The sequence below is a fragment of the Natrix helvetica genome (assembly GCF_964273705.1).
Source record: "Natrix helvetica genome assembly, chromosome: 2".
NCBI lineage: Eukaryota > Metazoa > Chordata > Lepidosauria > Squamata > Natricidae > Natrix > Natrix helvetica.
The window spans coordinates 285,942,731-285,959,203 of NC_138552.1; positions in this window are offsets into that span (position 1 = coordinate 285,942,731).

Here is a 16,473-nt window from a genome sequence, read left to right on the forward strand (position 1 = left end):
AATCTTAATTGTACCGCACAGTGCGCCCACAAGCGAACCAGCAGTAGTGCCTGCTGAAACCCTCCCCTGGTTGAAAGCAATATGACAGTCAGAGGCTATACTACTACTCTATGCTTTGAGCGGAGTCATATTTGCGCTCCATCCGCCTCCAACCTGGAATAAAACTGGTGGAGAGATGCTCATGCTTTTAAAAAGATCATCAATTCTGTATATTAGGGCTCCGGGGTAGCCGCACTGATCTAAGCTGTAGGGTCTCCTGCTTGGGCAGGGGGTTGGACTAGATGACCTGCAAGGTCCCTTCCAACTCTGTTAATCTGTTACTAATCCTGGTTTGAAAAACCGGATTTTTGGGCTGCTAATTATCCAGGCATCAAAGGGCAAAGTTTGCCCAGCCCATAAAGCAAGGGTGGGGCCCTTTTATGACTTGTGGAGCCATGCTGGCTCAGGAATTCTGGGAGTTGAAGTCCATGAGTCATAAGGTGACCAACCGTCCTCCTTTAGGGAGGACAGTCCTTCTTTTGTAAGTTCTGTCCTCCCTCGAAAAGTGTCCTCCTACATGTCCTCCTTTTCGATATTTGAAGGCTAATCTGTTGCGCATTATATGACGTATTTTATTAAACAGTTTTTAATGGTGTTTTTTTTTACTTCATCGCAAGTATATTGAACAGATATTGAATCTTGTGTTGAATTTTTATCTAAAGAAATGCTAGACATTAAAATAGACGACAATTGTCTCTTTGAAGAAATTAGAAGATTGAATGTATATTTAAATTCTGAAAAATTAATGCAATGGGAAAATCAACATGTTGAAATTGATAAAAGATGGGTGGATATTTTCAGCCATTTCAAAAAATGAACATATTCCATGTGAAAATTTATTTATACTTGTTCAATTTACGTTGTGCTGCCCTGGAACTAATGCAGCAGTTGAAAGAGTTTTTTTCAATTGCCAATGATTTTTTGACAAGTGAGAAATCGAGATTGAATGTTGATACTCTAGCTGCAGCACTTGCCGTAAAATTCAATATGAAGGATATTTCTTGTTCAGATATTTCCAATATATTGTTAGAAGATGATACATTGACAAAAAAATATTAATTCAATGGAAAAGTACTCATTTAAATAATAATTAACAGGCATGTAAGCATAATTACAATATAAAATGTTGCAAATGTTTTTATTATGCATATATCATATTTTAGTGTATTATTGTTGCAATGAATAAAATATTCCTTTTATTTACGATATATTTTTTCCAATGTTTTTGTCCTCCTTTTCATTGTAAAAAAGTTGGTCACCTTATGAGTCATAAAAGGATGATGGTTCCCAACCCTTGCCTTAAATTTATTTCCTGCAGCAACCTGGTCTGGCTAACATCTCTCTTTGGGAAAAGATTCTGTGGACCTTTGGTTAAATACTGCATCCATTTCCTCTCTTGTTCTGTTTTTGTTCATGTTTATGAGACCACTGGATGGCTACTATAACTGTAGGGTTTCTGGCGATTTATAATCTAAACAAAAGGAGTTCTGTTCCCACAATGAAAAACAGAACTGAATTCTTAAAAGCCCGTTCAAAGAAAATTGCAATAACTCGAAAGGAAGTCAATCTGTCCAGACCAGCAGAAAAAAAAGGCTTTCCTGAAGTTTGGGAAGCACTAGAAGAGAACCTCTTACACGTACCTTCATTTGTTTGCAAGCCACCTTTATTATTTTTACACTTAACTCAAATTAGCAATGTAGGAAATTAAAACCCACCCTTCTCCTAGAAAAATGAAATATCCTGGGAAATATTGAAAAGGCAAAATATTATATTTCCCTGGATCAGAAATGGAGAAACATGTTTTTTTAGGCAGGAAGAAGACTCAGTCCCCCAGTTTTGTCAATGGAACATTAAAAAAGCCTGGGTCAGTCTATTCTACATAACAAAGATCTCCCCCTTCAGCTCCAGGGTGATGGGAATAAGGCATGATAGTATGAGCCCTTTACCCATCTCACCACAGGGCACCTGGGAAGAAGCAATGCTCAACCAAACATGGACTCAAAGCACAGCCTAGAGAGTTGCCCCTGCATGGCCCCATGGGAGCCTGACAACCAATCAGAATACAAGATCGAGTTCAAAGCCCAGAGAGGGCATAAAAACCAGGGACTTTCAGCATCTCGCTCTCTCCTTTGTTCTTCACCCAACATCTGGAAGCATGTGATTTCCCCTTTTCTGTTCAGGAGCTCAAGCCATGTGATCCTGTCCACCATTAAACCATCTTTCCATGCAGTCTCCATGTTTCCAGGGTCTTCTTCCCCGCTTGGAGCTGAACCCAGAAGGACGTTTCTTCCAACAGCGATAAGAAGCAAAGCTTCTTCTCCGGTAATATTGAACTGCAAACTAGGGCATACAAAATTTTTGCTAGACCAATTCTTGAATAAAAGCTCATCTGTCTAGAATCCGCACTGCATGTCAGACATTAACACAGTTGAGCGAGTCCAGAGATATTTCACGAGAAGATCCCTCCACTCCTCTGCTTGCAACAGAATCCCTTATGCTACCAGGCTTGAAATTTTGGGCTTGGACAACTTAGAACTTCGCCACCTTTGATCCGACCTAAAGGTAGCACATAAAATTATCTGCTACAATGTCCTACCTGTCAGTGAATACTTCAGCTTCAACTACAACACACGAGCTCACAATAGATACAAACTTATGGTAAACCGCTCCAAACATGATTGCAGAAAATACGACTTCAGCAACAGACTGGTCAATGCCTGGAATGCTCTACTTGACACTGTGGTTTCTTCCCCAAACCCCCAAAACTTTAACCTTAAGACTGTCTACTGTTGACCTCACCCCATTCCTAAGAGGTCTGTCAGAGGCGTGCATAAGCACACCAGTGTGCCTACCGTCCCTGTTAGATTGGGTATCTAACAGTCCCTGTCCTAATATTCCCTTGTATTCATATTCATTTCAGGTATTCATAATCACGGTTTATACTTTTATCTGTTATTTAATTCATGCTTGACGAAATAAATAAAATAAAATAAACACCCAACACACCTTCCTCCTCCTATGTTCTTCACAACAACAACCACGACAACCCTGAAGGAGAGGTTGGGCTGAGAGAGTGACTGGCACAAAGTTACACCTAACTGGCTTTCATGGCTAAGACATGACTAAAACTCAAAGTCATCCGCTTTCTAGCCTGGTGCCTTAACCACTGGACCAAACCACTAGACTAAAATTATTGAGGGAGATCACAAAGAACCCACCTCCAACGACAATTCATTCAGAGTAGAGCTGGAAGGGGCCTTGGAGGTCTTCTAGTCCAACCCCTTGCTCAAGCAGGATACAGATACAGATTAATAGAGTTGGAAGGGACCGTGTAGGTCATCTAGTCCAACCCCACCCACACCCAAGCAGCAGACCCTACACCATTTCTGACAAATGACAGTCCAGTCTCTTCTTGAAAGCCTCCAGGGATGAAGCCCCCACAACTTCCGAAGGCAACTTCTGTTCCATGGGTTGATTGTTCTCACTGTCAGAAAATGTCTCCTTATTTCTAGGTTGAATCTCTCCTTGGTCAGTTTCCATCCGTTATTCCTTGTCTGGCCTTCAGGTACTTTGGAAAATAGTGTGATCCCCATCCTCTCTGTGGGAGCCCCTCAAATATTGGAAGACTGCTATCATGTCTCCCCTAGTCCTTCTTTTCATTAAACTAGACATACCCAGTTCCTACAACCGTTCTTCATATGTTTTAGTCTCCAGTCCCCTAACCATCTTGGTTGCTCTTCTCTGCACTCTTTCTAGAGTCTCCACATCTTTTTTATAGTGTGGTGACCAAAACTGGATGCAGTATTCTAGGTGTGGCCTTACTAAGGCTTTATAGAGTGGTATTAGTATAGAGACCCTACACCATTTCTGACAAATGACAGTCCAGTCTCTTCTTGAAAGCCTCCAGGGATGAAGCCCCCACAACTTCCGAAGGCAACTTCTGTTCCATGGGTTGATTTTTCTCACTGTCAGAAAATTTCTCTTTATTTCTAGGTTGAATCTCTCCTTGGTCAGTTTCCATCCATTATTCCTTGTCTGGCCTTCAGGTACTTTGGAAAATAGTGTGACCCCCATCCTCTCTGTGGGAGCCCCTCAAATATTGGAAGACTGCTATCATGCCTTCCCTAGTCCTTTTTTCTATTAAACTAGACATGCCCAGTTCCTGCAACCGTTCTTCATATGTTTTAGTCTCCAGTCCCCTAACCATCTTGGTTGCTCTTCTCTGCACTCTTTCTAGAGTCTCCACATCTTTTTTATAGTGTGGTGACCAAAACTGGATGCAGTATTCTAGGTGTGGCCTTACTAGGGCTTTATAGAGTGGTATTAGTATAGAGAAAGAAAGATTCTAGAAAGAGTGCAGAGAAGAGCAACAAAGATGATTAGGGGACTGGAGACTAAAACATATGAAGAACGGTTGCAGGAACTGGGTATGTTTAGCTTAAGAGAAAGAAGGACTAGGGGAGACATTATAGCAGTCTTCCAATATCTCAGGGGTTGCCACAAAGAAGAGGGAGTCAAACTATTCTCCAAGGCACCTGAGGGTAGGACAAGAAGCAATGGGTGGAAACTAATCAAGGAGAGAAGCAACTTAGAACTGAGGAGAAATTTCCTGACAGTTAGAACAATGAATCAGTGGAACAGAAGTTACCTCCAGAAGTTGTGAATGCCCCAACACTGGAAGTCTTTAAGAAGATGTTGGATAGCCATTTGTCTGAAATGGTATAGGGTTTCCTGCCTAAGCAGGGGGTTGGACTAGAAGACCTCCAAGGTCCCTTCCAACTCTACTATTGTATTATTGTATTAGAGACCCTATACCATTCCAGATAAGTGACTGTCCAGTCTCTTCTTAAAAAGGTCCAGTGATGAAGCACCCACAACCTCTGACGCTTGGTAACTGACTCATGTCATCAAGTTGGTGTTGATTCACAGTGACCACAGAAGGTAGATCTTCCCAACCTGAACTTTCAGGTCTACCAACATCTACTGGCACTGTAATCAAGTCCATCCAATTTGTTGCTGATTGTCCTCTTCCTCTTTCCTTCCGCCCTTCCCAGGATTATGGGCTTCTCAAGGGAATTCTCAGCTGGATAGAAATGTAAATAAAAATAGCACAGAGTTTAGCTGTATTGAGTATGCATCCAATGGGGAATCACCTTCCTAATATCATTCAAGAAGTGGAAAATGTTGATTGACCATAAAAAGCCACTTTGCCTTAAATGCAACCAGAAACAAGCAAACTGAAGCTGGGAAGAATGAACAGAATTAGAAAGTGGCTTCAGAAACTGTCGGCTGGAATTTTTTTCTTCCTCACAGCTCATCTCTACTCAAAGACCAGAATCTGATGGATGTCGCCAACTTTATTTGAGCACCATCAGGAATCAGAAGTAGTCTTTATCCTAGTCCCGTGATGGCGAAACTATGATACACATGCCACGAGTGGCACACCAAGCCATTTGCTAGGGCACGAGAGGCGCTGCCCTGTCAGCTGGCCAGTGCGAATGTGCGCACTGGCCAGCTGACTTCGGCCTTCTTTTGAGGCCATTTTTTGCCCTCTGGAGGCTTCCTTGAAAGGCTCTGGAGGCTTCCTTTGGAAACAGACTTCCGGTTTGCTCATAGGACCATTTTGCACCCTCCGGAGCCTTCAGGAGGCTTCCGGAAGTCACAATTCCCGAACTTCTGGGTTCCCCATAGATTTGTTTTTCACCCTCCGGAGACTTTAGGGAAGCCTCCTGAAGCCTCCGGAGGTCAAAAATCGCCCCTATGGACAAACCGGAAGTCACCACTGCCAAACTTCTGGGTTCCCCATAGATCCGTTTTTCGCCCTCCGGAGCCTTCAGGGAAGCCTCCTGAAGGCTCCGGAGGTCAAAAATCTACCCTATGGACAAACCGGAAGTCACCATTCCCGAACTTCCGGGTTCCCCATAGGTCCGTTTTTCACCCTCCAGAGCCTTCAAGGAAGCGGGGTGGGGTGGGTGGGTGTCAGGGTGGGGGCTGGGGAGGCTGGAGCCTGGGGAGGGCGAAAAAACCATGCCAAAAGCGGTGGGGGGGGTTGCTGGTTGCACACATATGCATGCAGGGGGGGGGAGTCGTGCGCATAGCATTATGGGTGTGGCACACCCACGCACAAACCCTCTGCGTTCCCCCCTGCTTTTGGCACGGGAGCCAAAAAAGGTTCTCCATCACCGTCCTAGTCATTTAATCCAACTCCTCTCTTTAGTCCAAGAACCTTGAGATTTCAACTTCTTCTCAGGTAAATGGCTTTCTGGCCAAATTCAGTTCTACTGGCTTTGATGGCTGTTTTTGTCTTCAAGTCAGCATCACTTCCTAGGGCCGTGATGGCGAACCTATGGCATGCACGGCCTTGCCTGTTTGTCTTCTGGATTTCTGGTCTGCATGTGTGCATGACAATCAGCTGTCCTTCGCGCATGCGACAGTGCCGAAAACCGGTGTGCATATGTGCGCCGGCCAACTGATTGTTAGGTGCGCATACGTGCCAGAATACGGAGGTTTGGTTTTTCCAGAGCATGATCCCTTTGTGCATGCAGCAGTGCTGAAAATCGGCCTGTGCATGAGTACCAGCCAGCTGATTGTCGGGTGTGCGTGCATGTTAAAACCCAGAAGTTCACCTTTTTTGGAACTTGGCTCTGACGAGTGCACATATGCACACGTTTTTGCACTACATTTCCATCACTGTCCTAGTGACTGCGGGACTAGTCCTGTAGTTTCCTTGGCAAATTTCAGATGGGTTTTGCCATTGCCTGCTTCTTAGGGATGGAAAAGAGTGTTGGGCTCAAAGTCACCTACCTGGCTTTGTGTCTATGGTGCAGTGGTGGGTTGCAGGCAGTATGCTCCGGTACGAGCGTACCGGAGCATGCCTGGAGCACCGGATACCGTTCCAATACGGTGCTTCGGAGGGCCTGCCCGCCCGAGCGCCTTACCGTGTTTTAAAGCTTTCGGCACTTCTGCGCACACGCATGGCATGTACAGCACTTGCGCGATGCTCCACCAAGCAGTTGGAGCATCGCGGAGGCTTGCGGAAGCATCATTTGCAGCTACAATGCATGCGCACCCCATGTGGGTGACACCGGACCCACAGGGCTATGGTGGGACTAGAACTTACCCAGTTTATAGGCTTGGATGTCGATGGAGATTCTCAGTCATCCCAGCCATGGTTGTGTGTGGTTTCCCTTTGAAGACATTTCATTTCTCATCCAAGAAGCTTCTTCAGCTCTGACTGAATGATGGGGAATGGAAGGATTTATGTTCCTTGCAGAGGACTGGTCATTTGCATCCTTTTAGACTAGAGAGTACTTGAGGCCACCTGGAAGTTTATCTGTGTCCTCGGGGTCACCTGAGTAATGCAATTGCCTGGAAATTTAACTGCTGAGCCAAAGTGACTCTCTTTTTCTACAAACCAGAGAAAGTCAAACATTAGACTGTAAAGCTCCCCTCCCATTTATTTATTCTCACTGTTTGTACTATGGGTGTTTTGATTCAATGGGATGTGATTGTCATAGTCCTTTGACTATGGCAGGTGGAAATCAAACAGCTTATAGTGACACATGGGACATATTCGCGTTGCTTTTTTTGGCAACACAATAGAAGTGGCTTCTCATTGCCTTTTCCCTGGCCACTTTTTAATCTCCCAATTTCAGCTACAGCTTTGAGATACTTTAGACATCTCCTATCCAAACACCAGACCAGTTTAGCTTCTGAGCCCACACAGGGGCAGCCAATTGCTGTTATTAGGAGACAGAAGCCAATTAATGCCACTTTGAAAGGGGTCAAGTTAAGCCATCAAACCCCACCCCTTGTTCAGAATAACAGATTCAGAAAGGATCTTGGAGGTCTTCTAGTCCAACCCTCTACTCAAGCAGGAGACCCTACACCATCTCAGACGAAGGGTTGCGCAATCTCAGATTAACAGATCAATAGAATTGGAAGGGACTTTATAGGTCATCTAGCCCACCCACACCTACCCCAGCAGGAGACCCTACACCATTTCTGACAAATGGCAGTCCAATCTCTTCTTGAAAGTTTCAAGTGATGAAGCTCCCAAAGGCAACTTCTGTTCCATGGGTTGATTGTTCTCACTGTCAGAAAATTCCTCCTTATTTCTAGGTTGAATCTCTCCTTGATCAGTTTCCATCCATTATTTCTTGTCTGGCCTTCAGGTTTCTTGGAAAATAGCTTCACCCCCTCTTCTCTGTGGCAGCCCCTCAAATATTTGAAGACTGCTATCATGTCTCCCCTGGTCCTTCTCTTGACTAGACTAGCCATGCCCAGTTCATGCTTAGTTCACATATCTTTTAGCCTCCAGCCCATAATTTGCACTCTTTCTAGAGTCTCCACATCTTTTTTTATAGTGTAGTGACCAAAACTGGATGCAGTCAGAGGCTCAGGCCTTCATGGAAAAAAATAAAGTCCTCCTAGACAAACCTGATGACACTACACCAGACACACAGGACACGGGAGGGGCCGGAGCTCTGCTGGCGGGGGGAGAAGGGGCAACATCGAGAAAACTCAGATCACAAAAATGAACAAGAAAATCTGTTTGATGTAAAATGATTGAAATTATTTGAAGATAAAAGTTTATATGCTGACAAAATACCATTAATTAGTAATAATCTAATATATTAATAAATGAAAAGTATGAGCACGGGGGGAGGGGCCACCTCCTGCATATTGTAACTGCCAAAATTTGTAACCTATTCCACCACCCCTTTCCTTGTTTATTTTTTAAAAAACCAATAAAATTTTGTTTTTTTAAAAAAAACTGGATGCAGTATTCTGTTCTTAAAAGCCTCCAGCACTCACAACTGAAGAAGACAGGCTGATTAATAATTCTAGCTAAGGGCGTGCGAAAAGCCTATCAAGATCTGACTTGACTCTCCACATACTTTTTAATAAGGTGACCAACCGTCCTCCTTTAGGGAGGACAGTCCTTCTTTTGTAAGTTTTGTCCTCCCTCGAAAAGTGTCCTCCTACATGTCCTCCTTTTCGATATTTGAAGACTAATCTGTTGCGCGTTATGTGACGTATTTGTATTTGACATGACAATTCGTTAAGGCTCGGCATAGTGCAGTATAAGATGCGATTATGAGACGCATGCGCTCCGCATGGGAGACCTTGAGAGAGAGCGTCGCGTGCAAGTGGCTTTGTTTACTTCTTACCGAAACACGACACGGCACATACACACGCAGTAGACTGAGATTGAGATTGAATGTTGATACTGTAGCTGCAGCACTTGCCGTAAAATTCAATATGAAGGATATTTCTTGTTCAGATATTTCCAATATATTGTTACAAGATGATACATTGACAAAAAATATTAATTCAATGGAAAAGTACTCATTTAAATAATAATTAACAGGCATGTAAGCATAATTACAATATAAAATGTTACAAATGTTTTTATTATTCATATATCATATTTTAGTGTATTATTGTTGCAATGAATAAAATATTTCTTTTATTTACGATATTTTTTCCCAATTTATTTGTCCTCCTTTTCATTGTAAAAAAGTTGGTCACCTTATTTTTAAAGTTTATTCTTGGCTCTCAAATAATTTAGAAATTTATTCCTTGAGACGTCTCACAACAGCAACAGCTACAAAAAGGACAAAATAATGAAGGGATGGTCACCATGGCATTGTCCCGCTTGCCATCTTGACCTGTCACCCTACAAATGCCTCGTGGAATGCCATGGGAGTCAGAGAGCATATACATTTAATTAATAACTAATATAGAATTCAAGCAGATGACCACATGCCACATAATACCCCAGACATAACAACTGTTGGTAAGAAAGATTTTTTTAAAAAGTCTGGCTAGTGCACCTGGTGGAACTTGGAGACAACAAAATGGAAGAGAAGAACTGCAGAAAATTAAAAACTACAAAGACCTGCACATGAAGTAGAACAATATAAAGCAAAGATCGCGCCAGGAGTGAGAGGTTCCCTTCGCACATATGTGCTAGTCGTTCCCAACTCTAAGGGGCGGTGCTCATCTCTGTTTCAAAGCCGAAGAGCCAGTGCTGTCCAAAGACGTCTCCGTGGTCATGTGGCCGGCATGACTAAATGCCAAAGGTGCACGAAATGCAGTTACCTTCCCACCAAAGGTGGTTCCTACTTTTCTACTTGCATTTTTACATGCTTTCGAACTGCTAGGTTAGCAGAAGCTGGGACAAGTATTGGGAGCTCACTCCGTTACGTGGCGCTAGGGATTCGAACCACTGAACTACCGACCTTTCTGATTGACAAGCTCAGCATCTTAGCCACTGAACCACCGCAGGAGTGAGAGACACCTTGAATGCAATCTCAAAACATCCACAGCCCCACCTGATCACCCTGGCATTGACAAAATCACTCTCAGTCAATTACAAAAAGCGGCTCTACTTGGAATACAGGCAGTGGTGGGTTGCAGGTGGTACGCCCTGGTACGAGTGTACCGGTGCCCACCAGGAGCACCAGGTACCATTCCGGTACTGTACTCCAGGGGGCTCACCCGCCCACCTGTTCTCCTTACCTGTATTTGAGCTCTTCGGTGCTTCTGCGCATGCACACGGCACATACGGCACCTGCGTGATGCTCTGCCGAGCAGCTGGAGCATCGTGGAGATGTCGTGGAGCATTGCAGGAGGTAAGGATGCATGCGTGCGCTGCATGTGTTCATGTGGTGGACGCCGGGCCCCATTGCACCGTACTGGTTGCACTGGGATCCGGAACCCACCACTGAATACAGGTGATCCTCGATCACAATTGAGCCCAAAATGTATGTGGCTAACCGAGACCATCATTAAATGAATTTTGCCCCATTTTATGACCTTTCTTGCCACAGTGGTTGGGTGAATCACTGCAGCTGTTAAGTTAGTAAGAAGGTCGTTAAATGAATCTAGCTTGCCCACTAGCTTTTCTAGTCAGAAGGTCGCAAAAGGGGATCCCGTGACCCCGGGATACTGTAACCATCACAAATATGAGTCAGTGGCCAAGCATCTGAATTTTGATCATGTGACCATGGGGATGCCGCAATGGTTGTCAGTGTGAAAAATGGTCGTAAGTCACTTTTTTCAGTGCCGTTGCAATTTCGGACGGTCACTAAATGAACTGTTGTTAGGTCAAGGGCTACCTGTAGCTTACATCCTGTTGCAATATATTTAATTCCATCAAACAACAACATCTGCCTACCCCAGGACCTTCGGAAGAACTCAATAGAAGGATAAAAATAGCAATGGTACTTATCAACAGCGCTTAGACTTATATACCACTTTACAGTGCTTTACAGCCCTCTCTAAGCGGTTTACAGAGTCAGCATTGCCCCCCAACAATCTGGGTCCTCCTTTTACCCACCTCAGAAGGATGGAAAGCCGAGTCAACCTTGAGTCTGGTGAGATTTGAACTGCCGAATTGCAGGCAGCCGGCAGTCAGCAGAAGTAGCCTGCAGTACTGCACTCTCACCACTGTGCCACTGTGGCTCTTGCTAAATCCAGTCTTAACTATTTGGCTGATGGTGCGATCACACGATATAATAATGGCAAATTGCACTGGGAATGTCCTTTTGCTCTGCGATTTCTTGAATCCGTCCCCATCCTACGATCTATGCGCTTTTCCAAACCTGGCTGTGTGCGTAAGACTTTCTTTTATGTTGAGACTGGGTAGCTAATTCAGTTTGAACAAAGCCCACCGTTCTTTGCTTTTGACCTTGCGCTTTTCTTTCTTTTTTTCTTTCTCTTCCTGTCAAACATTCTGGGGAAAAAAATAATTACCATATTTTCTCCCCATAAATATTTGAAACACATTTGTGAGTGAGGTCACATCTGGCATCTGGATGTTAATGAGTAATTCCATTTAAAGCAATAATTTTCCTTTGATTTGCTGGGCACCTGATTAGGCCGGCCCAGACTCCTTTATGGTTGAAGCGGTGGGCAGCGGATGTTCTTGACTCGAATTTTCTGAATAGTTTTTAAAATGTTTCCATCTGTTGACTTTGCACAGTTTTAACTTCAGTGATTTCTTGGTAAGCTTCTTAATTCTTATTTTATATTCCTACTAATGGATAACCCAGCATTGCTCAGGTATTTATTTATCCCAATCCTGCATTAGACAGGAATGACGATGTCAAGTGGCAGCGTAAATGCGGAATGGGTCGTCCTCCCTCCTCCCATGAACGTCGCTGCAATTCCTGAAGAGGCAACAGCAACAGCAACTTCTCCCTGAGCCCTGATTTGCCTTGTGAGAATTAAATTAGTTAAGAATGTTTTCCCTGTGACTCCAGAAGTGTAATTTTTAATGTTGGCTTTCCCCACTTATCAGAGGGAGCCTCCTTGTGGAGTACGGTGAAGCCGTTACCATTCTAGCATGATAACCATTCTACCATTACCAGTAGAAGCCATTTTAAGGCAGTACAGTAGAAGCCATTTTAAGGCACAACAGGTTGTATCTTAACAGAACACACATCCCAAGCAGTGTTAGGGGTGTCTTACCCCCACAGTATTTGTTTCCACAGTGTAAGTCATTTGTGTACAAAGTTTGGTTGAAATTGCTTGAGGTGTTCCAGAGTTGTGGTGGAACATACACATACACACACACACAGCCATTTAGATAGATAGATAGATAGATAGATAGATAGATAGATAGATAGATAGATAGATAGATAGATAGATAGATAGATAGATGATAGATAGATAGATAGAGATAGAGATAGAGATAGAGATAGAGATAGAGATAGAGATAGAGATAGAGATAGAGATGGATGGAGAGAGAGAGAGGGAGAGATATAGATAGATAGATAGATAGATAGATAGATAGATAGATAGATAGATAGATAGATAGATAGATAGATAGATATAGAAAGATAACAACGTTTTTTTCTAGAATGTTGTATCTATTTGAGCAATCATAAAATGTTTTTGTGCCTACTTAAATCTTGATCTGTCTATTTTATTTTATTTATTTTATTTCTTGGATTTCTAGACCGCCCCCTCTCCCAAGAAGGGACTCGGGGCGGTGTACAGTCAATGCAGATAAAAATACAATCATAAAACACTTAAATACATTTGGATGGAGGAGATAGGCTGTACAAGAAATAAATATATTCTAAAACCCTAAAAAACATCCCCAATTAAAAACCCAAACCCCATTAAAATAAATCCCCGGGAGATAAAACTAAGAGAGTGCCAGGCCAGCTTATTGAAATAGGTGAGTCTTTAACTTTTGACGGAAGGAACGGAGGTCGGTGGTAGTTCGAATGTCGGGGGGGAGGTCATTCCGGAGGGTTGGGCCCATCACAGAGAAGGACCTACTCCTAGGTGTCGCCCGCTGGCATTGCCTAGCGGATGGCACCAGGAGCAGTCCCTCCCTGTGTGAGCGGATAGGTCGCAGGGACGTGTGTGGTAGGATGCGATCCTGCAGATAACTAGGTCCTATGCCATGGAGCGCTTTAAAGATGGTAATCAATACCTTGAAACGCACCCGAAAGGCCACAGGTAGCCAGTGCAGCTCGCGCAGGAGAGGTGTTACGTGGGAGTAACGTGTACTCCCCATGATAACCCGCGCGGCTGCGTTCTGAACTAGCTGCAGTCTCCAGATGCGTCCCAAGGGAAGCCCCATGTAGAGGGCATTGCAGTAGTCGAGGCGAGACGTCACCAGCGCATGAGTGACCGTGTGCAGGGCACTCCGGTCCAGTAGGGAGCGCAATTGGCACACCAGGCGAACCTGGTGGAATGCCCCCCTTGCCAGGGCTGCCACATGGTCCTCCATTGACAGCCGGGCATCAAGGAGGACTCCCAAATTGCGCGCCCGCTCCACAGGAGACAGTTGTTCGCCCCCTATGGCCAGCGATGGTGTCAGCTGGCTGAACCGAGGTGCCGGTACCCACAGCCACTCGGTCTTGGAGGGGTTGAGCTTGAGTCTGTTGTCCCCCATCCAGACCCCGACGGCTTCCAAACACCGGGACATCACTTCGACAGCCTCGTTGGGGTGGTTTGGGGTTGAAATGTACAGCTGAGTGTCATCAGCGTACAGATGGTACTCAACCCCAAAACCACGGATGATCTCACCCAGCGGCTTCACATATGCGTTGAACAGGAGAGGCGAGAGGACCGACCCCTGTGGCACCCCACAAGTGAGTGGCCTCAGGGACGACCTCTGCCTCCCTGTCAACACACATTGCTTCCGGTCGGAGAGGTAGGAGCCGAACCACCGCAAAACGGTGCCTCCGACTCCCATCCCCTCCAACCGGCGCAATAGGATACCATGGTCGATGGTATCAAAAGCCGCCGAGAGGTCTAATAGGACCAGGATAGAGGAACAACCCCTATCTCTGGCCCTCCAGAGATCATCAACCAACGCGACCAAGGCTGTCTCAGTGCTGTGCCCGGGTCGGAAGCCGGACTGGCGTGGGTCTAGATAGTCGGATTCGTCCAGGTGTCATGGAAACTGCTGCGCCACCACATTCTCAACAACCTTCGCCAAAAAGGGGAGGTTGGAGACTGGACGGTAATTAGCTAGCTCCATTGGGTCGAGCGAAGGTCTCTTGAGCAAGGGTCTCACCACCGCCTCTTTCAAGGCGGTTGGTAAGTATCCCTCACCCAATGAGGCGTTCACCAGGCCCAGAAGCCAGCCTCGTGTCACCTCCCAGGCTGCCAGTACCAGCCAGGAGGGGCACGGGTCCATTAAACATGTGGTTGGTCGCAGCCGTCCATGCAACCTGTCCAGATCCTCGGGGGCAACAGAGTCAAACTCCTCCCAGAATGGTCTCTCAAGACTCGCTGTTGACTGCTCGTCTGGTCCACTGACGGAGGTCCATCCGCTCCGGATCTGATCGATTTTGTCCTGAAGATATTCCCCAAACTCCTCTGCTCTTCCCTGTAAGGGTGTCTCCCACGTCCCCTGCGATAAAAGAGAGCGGGTCACCTGAAACAGGGCGGCAGGGCGGTTATCCGCAGACGCAATAAGAGCAGCACAATGTCTACGCTTGGCCGCTCTTATTGCCACAAGGTAAGTCCGCAAATAGGCTCTTACCTGTGTTCGGTCAGATTCGGAGCGTGAGGACCTCCACCTGCTCTCTAGACGTCTCCTGTGGCGCTTCATCACCCTTAGCTCCTCAGTAAACCAAGGAGCCCGGGTGGGTCGATGCCGCAGGAGAGGTCGCAAAGGCGCAACCCGGTCCAAGGCCCCAGTCGTCGCCCTATTCCAGGCAGTCACTAGGTCCTCGAAGCGGGAGCGGGACAAGGCTACAGGTATTGGCCCAAGCTCCGTCTGGAATCTATCCGATTCCATCAGGTGCCTGGGGCGGTACCAGCTTGTAGAGTCTGGTTCCGCCTCCTCGCGGTGGGGGATAGCACCAGGGAAGTCCAGCCGGAGGGATGAGTGGTCTGACCATGACAGGGGTGTGATGACTAAGTCCCCTATTCCCAGATCACTCGTCCACTGTTCAGATACAAAAATGAGGTCCAGTGTGTGGCCCCCTTCGTGAGTGGGGCCCTGCACTAATTGGGTCAGGTCCATGGCTGTCATGGAAGCCATGAACTCCCGAGCCACCTTGGAAGCCGCTCCCGTTGACGGCAAGTTGAAGTCCCCCATGACCAAAAGTCTGGGAGTCTCAACTGCCGTCGCTGAGATTAGCTCGAGGAGCTCGGGCAGGGCTGCTGATGCATAGCGAGGAGCCAAGTATACAATCAGCAAGCCCCACTGCCTCCCTGGGCCCCAGTTCACACCAAGGGACTCACACCCGGGTATCTGAGGGACAGTGAACTCCCTCGGCTCTAAACATTCCCGAATAACCACCACCACCCCACCACCCTTACCCAGGGCCCGGGGCTGATGGAATGCCCGGAAACCTGGTGGGCACATTTCCACGAGGGGTAAACCACCCTCGTGGCCCAACCAGGTCTCCGTTATCCCTGCAAGGTCTAGCTCCCCCTCTGAGATCAACTCATTAATGAGGGGGGCCTTGTTGGTAACAGACCTTGCGTTGCAAAGCATCAGCCGCAGGCCCTGGCTCTGTAGCACCTGTCCACCTAGACTGCAGGTACAAACGACCTGGCGTAACCAGCAGCCACGGTCTCCCAACCGACCTTGGGATCTTATCCTGTCCTCGCATCCCCTCCTCCCCACGACCGTTGTAATAGGACAACCCTCTGCTCGAGTGACCTTTATTTTTCCCCCCTCCACCGCATCCCTGTCCTTCCTGGACTCACCTGTCTGTCCGGCGCTGTCTGCTGTTTGGTGCCTCCAGAGGTGAGCTCTTCAACTCCCAGAATTCTCAGCATTGACCATGTGGGTTGGGGAAGTTTGGGAATTCACGTCTTACATGTAGAGGTCACCCAGTCTGGAAAAACTGGGTTCTGGGTTCAAATCCAGATACAATTAAAAACTGAACAGGGAAAGGAGGAATGTCAGGAAACAAACCTAACAAATAAAAATTAACTGGGCAC